Source organism: Varanus komodoensis, unplaced genomic scaffold (genome assembly GCF_004798865.1).
Source record: "Varanus komodoensis strain SLA01 unplaced genomic scaffold, ASM479886v1 scaffold6_1, whole genome shotgun sequence".
NCBI lineage: Eukaryota > Metazoa > Chordata > Lepidosauria > Squamata > Varanidae > Varanus > Varanus komodoensis.
Genome location: NW_025336345.1, coordinates 5,005,181 through 5,010,699, shown reverse-complemented (window position 1 = coordinate 5,010,699; position 5,519 = coordinate 5,005,181).

The window sequence follows — 5,519 nt, the reverse complement described above, 5'->3', positions numbered from 1 at the left end:
TTCGAAACTTCCGGCTACGTTTTCCACGCACGTGCTCCGGAGGGGTGGAGGGAAGGGAGGCAGGTTTTTTTCTTTTTTAAAGCGTAGCCAGTTACACCCATAGATATAGGAAAGGTTGGTGTAATGCTGTACAAATTTCTGCTTACGAAACTTGGTTGCCTTTGCTGCTTTTGTTGTTTCCTCTGAGGCAAAAGGAATTACCGCCAAAGAAACCAAAGGAAAATCCACGATTTTAGCATGGTATTCATTCAGAAGTAGATAGCGAATGCTGATCCTTTTTATCTCCGATTATATTTTATGCGAGACATTTTAGGGTTTTTCGTTATAAAATATTTTACATTATTCCACTTATGCAGTCAATTAGTCCTGTATCACAGATTGGAGGGCTAAGAAAGTTTATTACAGCCTTGAAATGTAGCCCACGGTTAACATTACAGTGTAGAAGTAAAACTGATCCTAGTTGGTTTCCTGCCCAATTCCCTTGAGATTGCAAGGAAGGGAAAGAGACCTTAAGATGCCATTTGCGCTTTTGTGACATGCTGCGCTTTTAAATGCCGCTTTTAGCGAAAAGCGGTTTTCAATGTAAATCCGAAAGCTGAGCCTTAAAAGTCTATGGTCGCGCACACAGTCCTATTTGCCATGTCCCCACCCAGCTCCCACTTATTACAGGACTCTCCGTGTTACGGTGCTAAAGCAAAAGCACCAAGGGCTTGTATGTGAATGAATGGAAAGGCGCGTCCGTATTGCGTGCTCTGGTGTAAGGGAACTTGGTGAGCGAATTAGCTTGATTTCCTTTTGTGACAGTGGAAGGGGTGGCATGGTATAATACCACAGTGGAGATCTCGGGTGTATTTTGCGGATAGTAGATCTTAACTCTTAGGCTGCAATTCTTTGCACACTTCCTTGGGAGCAAGCCCCGTTAGAGCTCCATGGGACTTGCCTCCCAGCAGATGTGCACAGATTATACTAAGCTTTTCATAGAGAGGTATTAAACTATCCACTGTTAGCCTGAGCCTTCATATGATATGTGGGAAGGTTATCGGACCTCACTTTACACTATAGAGATAGTCACATGGCCACTCCATCCATTTTATCTACTATGGGAAGATAACACATTATTATTCAGCTTATTTCTTCACTCCTGTTGCAAGAAGCAGCTGCAGAACACTCTTAAACAGCTAAACTAACACTCAAATATTTCTATGCAGAAGACAAAGTGAGTTTTGGAGGAGCATTTTTAAGCCTTTCTTCTTGATGCTATCAAATCACTGTGAGTCCTGGATTTCTCCATTTTCACTATTCTAATGAGTAAGAGTAATTGCCTGTGGAGAACTCAGCTGAATGTAATAGTGCTTACTTCTGTGTAAATTTGAGCAGTGGTCATAGCATTAAAAATAACCAGAAAATCCAGTCCTCAGGAAAAGGAACTATCTAATGTTCTCTCTATGGGACATACGCCAATCAGGTAGAAAAGGAATTCCACTCTTCCATGATTTGCCTTTTGCTTACTAACCAATAAATACTGAACACTAGACAAAGTCAGAAAACTATTCTTCGCTCGGTGTGTGTGTTGAAGGCTTTGTGAATCCAGATTCTGGATGCCTTTTTTAGCCCTTACAAGAACTGCAAAATTTGAGGTCAGAAGTTTGAATCCAGCCAATACCCATAATTTAGGAAGGGGGGAATTTTATGAAACTGGGAGGACCTAAATCTAGGTTAAATTGGGACAAATGACAGGTTCTGCACCTAGGAAAAACTAAATGCACCATTACAAGATGGGGAATCAACAATACTGCAAGTGAGAAGGATCTTGGAATTGTTGTAGATCACAAGCTGAATATGAGTCAGTGTGATATGCCTGCAAAAAGGGCACATGCTATTGTAGGCTGCCTTAATAGAAGTATCACTTCCAAATGCTGTGAAGTACTAGTTCTCCTTTACTCGGCACTAGTTAGGTCTCATCTGGAGTACTGTGTCCACTTCTGGGCACTACAGTTTAAGAAAATTGCAGACAAGTTGAAAGGGGTTCAGAAGAGAGCAACATGGATGATCCAGGAACTGGAAACGAAGCCCTGTGAGGAGAGTTTGAGAGAACTGGGCATGTTTCATCTCGAGAAGACTTAAGGGGAGATGTGATAGCACTCTATAAGTACTTGAAAGGCTGCCACAAAGGAGAAAGACAGGATCTTTTACTGATCATCCCAGAACGCAGGACACAGAATAATGGACTCAAGTTACAGGAAGCCAGGTTCCGGCTAGATATCAGGTAAAATTTCCTGACTGTTAGATCAGTGAAACCAGTGGAACCAACTATCTCAGGAGGTTGTGGGCTCTCCCACACTGGAGGCATTCAGGGTGCAACTGGACAGCCATCTGAGAGGGACGCTTTACCTTGGTGCCCTGCACTGTGCAGTGGGTTGGACCTGATAGCCTTCTGGCCCCTTCCAACTCTAGTACTCTGTGATTATATAAATTAGATTTGGCCATGTGAAGCTTCCATGATCCAAGACCTTGCAATTCTGTAATTATTTTTAATGCCATGACTCTCAGCTGAGACTTACGCATAATTGCTCAGAAGTGCATCCTGCTATATTCAGTGGTGCTTTTCCTAATATAAAGGCACACAGCAGTGTAGTGTTGCATGATGAGATGAAAGTGAAAAATGCTCCTAGCGGAACATGGAGAAATCCAAGACATCATCCTCATGGCGATTTAACATCGTGAAGTCGAAACAAAGGTAGCCATGCAAATACTTGTTTCACCATTCACATGATGAAAGTTTATATGACTTTCACATATATGAATGAATATCACATTGCATGTCTATCTTGCCTTTTTGCCTCTTGAGAGGAACCCAAGCTGACTTAGTCCTCCTCTATATGATCCTCACTTTATCCACCCTGTGAGGTGGGTTAGGCTGTGAGTAACTGGTCAAAAGCGGGGAATAGAACTGGATGCGTCAGGTTGCCAATCCAAGACTCTTATCTCTGCACCACACTGTGTTTTCTTTGGCAAGCTAATTCTTGCAGTCCCTTGATGAATGGCAGTAGATGAAATGGAGTAATATTTCTGTGAGTTACAAGATCTCAGCTATATTACTGCTGAAAGGATAGGAGGGTCTATCGCAAAATAGGCCACCACTAGAGGTCAGTAACAACTAATAGTTCTTTTGTCTCAGCTATGACTAGCTGTGCTTTTGAGAGTCATAATGTAGTTTACAAGAGTAGTAAACTACTTTACAAGAGCAGTACTGTGCTTCTGAGAGCCATAATGTTGTTTACAAGAGCAGGCTGCCATCAGCCACCAGGGCAAGAGTTAGCCAAGACTGCAAAGTGATAGGAGACTGAGGAGATTTCCACTAACCAAGGTTGCTGCATATCAGAATATGTGTACAGAAGCTAGCATATATCTTCCCATCATTTCCTTAGACTAGATCAGCTTCAAAAAAATGCACATTCCAAGAAAATGCACAGGAATAGCCAACCTCTTGCCCTCCAGATGTTTTGGAACAAGTTCCATCAGCCCCAGCCAGCATGGCCAGTGGTAAGGAATTGTGGGAGCTGTATTTCCTACCATCTAAAGGGTGGACATGGGGGTGTGCTTTTGCAGGGAAGGATGGTGGCTTGTGCCACAGACTTCTTGATTATAAACAAAACTGAAATTCACTCTGGGTTGGAATCCCACCTCTCCAAAACGAGGATAGCTAAGCCAGTCTTCACCCAGATAACCCCTTCTCTGCTCTGTGTTGAGTGATTGTCAATTTGACATTTCACTCCCTCTTGCTTGGCTTTGCAGGTCTAGCTGTTTGTTTGTTTGTTTGTTTAAGACGAGAAGGCTTCAGAAGTTTAAAGTAACAGGCTAACTGATTTGTTTCAAACATACACGTTGAGAAGGTATTATACAGAAGCAATACAAGTCCTGTGCAAGCCCTAAGCACACTGATAGTTACTCTCAATTTTGGCTTCTTCTGACATCTCACTGAGCCAGAACTTCTCAAAAGAACATGAAAGTGTTCTGGATCAGACCAAAGACTTATCTAGTCCAGCCTTCTGTCTTTGCTGTTGTTAGTCACAAAGCTGAACCCAACCCATTGCGATCCCATAGACAACATTCCTCCAGGCCTTCCTGTCCTCCACCATCCCCTGGAGTCCACTCAAGCTCACACCAACTGCTTCAGTGACTCTATCTAGCCACCTCATCCTCTGCCATCCGCTTCTTCTTTTGCCATCTATTGTTCCCAGCATTAGGCTCTTCTCCAGGCAGTCCTTCCTTCTCATTAGGTGGCCAAAGTATTTGAGTTTCATCTTCAATATCTGGCCTTCTAAAGAGCAGTCAGGATTGATCTCTTCCTGGACTGACCGGTTTGATCGCCTTGCGGTTCAAGAGACTCACAAGAGTCTCCTCCAGCACCACAGTTCAAAGGCCTCAATTCTTTGGCGCCCAGCCTCCCTTATGGTCCAGCTTTCACGGCCATACATTGCAACTGGGAAAACCATAGCCTTGATTATACGCACTTTTGTTGGCAGGATGATGTCTCTGCTTTTTAGTATGCTGTTTAGAGTTGCCATAGCTTTCCTCCCCAGGAGCAAGCATCTTTTAATTTCTTGGCTGCAGTCCCCATCTGTGGTGATCTTGGAGCCCAGGAAAATAAAATCTGTCACTACCTCCATTTCTTCCTCATCTATTTGCCAGGAAGTGAGAGGACCGGATGCCATCATGTTAGTTTTCTTAATGTTGAGTTTCAAGCCATCTTTTGCGCTCTCCTCCTTCACCTGCATCAAGAGGCTTTTTAGTTCCTCTTCACTTTTTGCCATTAGAGTGGTATCATCTGCATATCTGAGCCTGTTGATATTTCTCCTGGAAATCTTAATTCCAACTTGTGATTCATCTAGCCCCGCCTTTCTCACAATGTGCTCTGCATATAAGTTAAATAGGCAGGGTGACAGTATACAGCCTTGCCGAACTCCTTTCCCAATTTTGAACCAATCAGTGGTTCCATGTCCAGTTCTCACCGTTGCTTCTTGACCCGCCTACAGGTTTCTCAAGAGACAAATAAGATGGTCTGGTATTCCCATCTCTTTAAGAAATTGCCACAATTTGTTGTGATCCACACAATCAGAGGCTTTAGCATAGCCAATGAAGAAGAAGTAGATGTTTTTCTCGAACTCCCTAGCTTTCTCCATGATCCAGCATATGTTGGCAATTTGATCTCTAGTTCCTCTGCCTCTTTGAAACCCTGCCTGTACCTCTGGTAGTTCTCAGTCCACATACTGCTGGAGCCTAGCTTGTAGGATTTTGAGCATAACTTTGCTAGCATGTGAAATGAGTTCAATGGTGCGGTAGTTTGAACATTCTTTGGCATTGCCCTTCTTTGGAATTGGAATGTAAACTGACCTTTTCCAATCCTGTGGTCACTGTTGAGTTTTCCAAGTTTGCTGGCATATTGAGTGTAGCACTTTTACTGCATCATCTTTTAAGATTTTGAATAGCTCAGCTGGAATACTGTCACCTCCACCAGC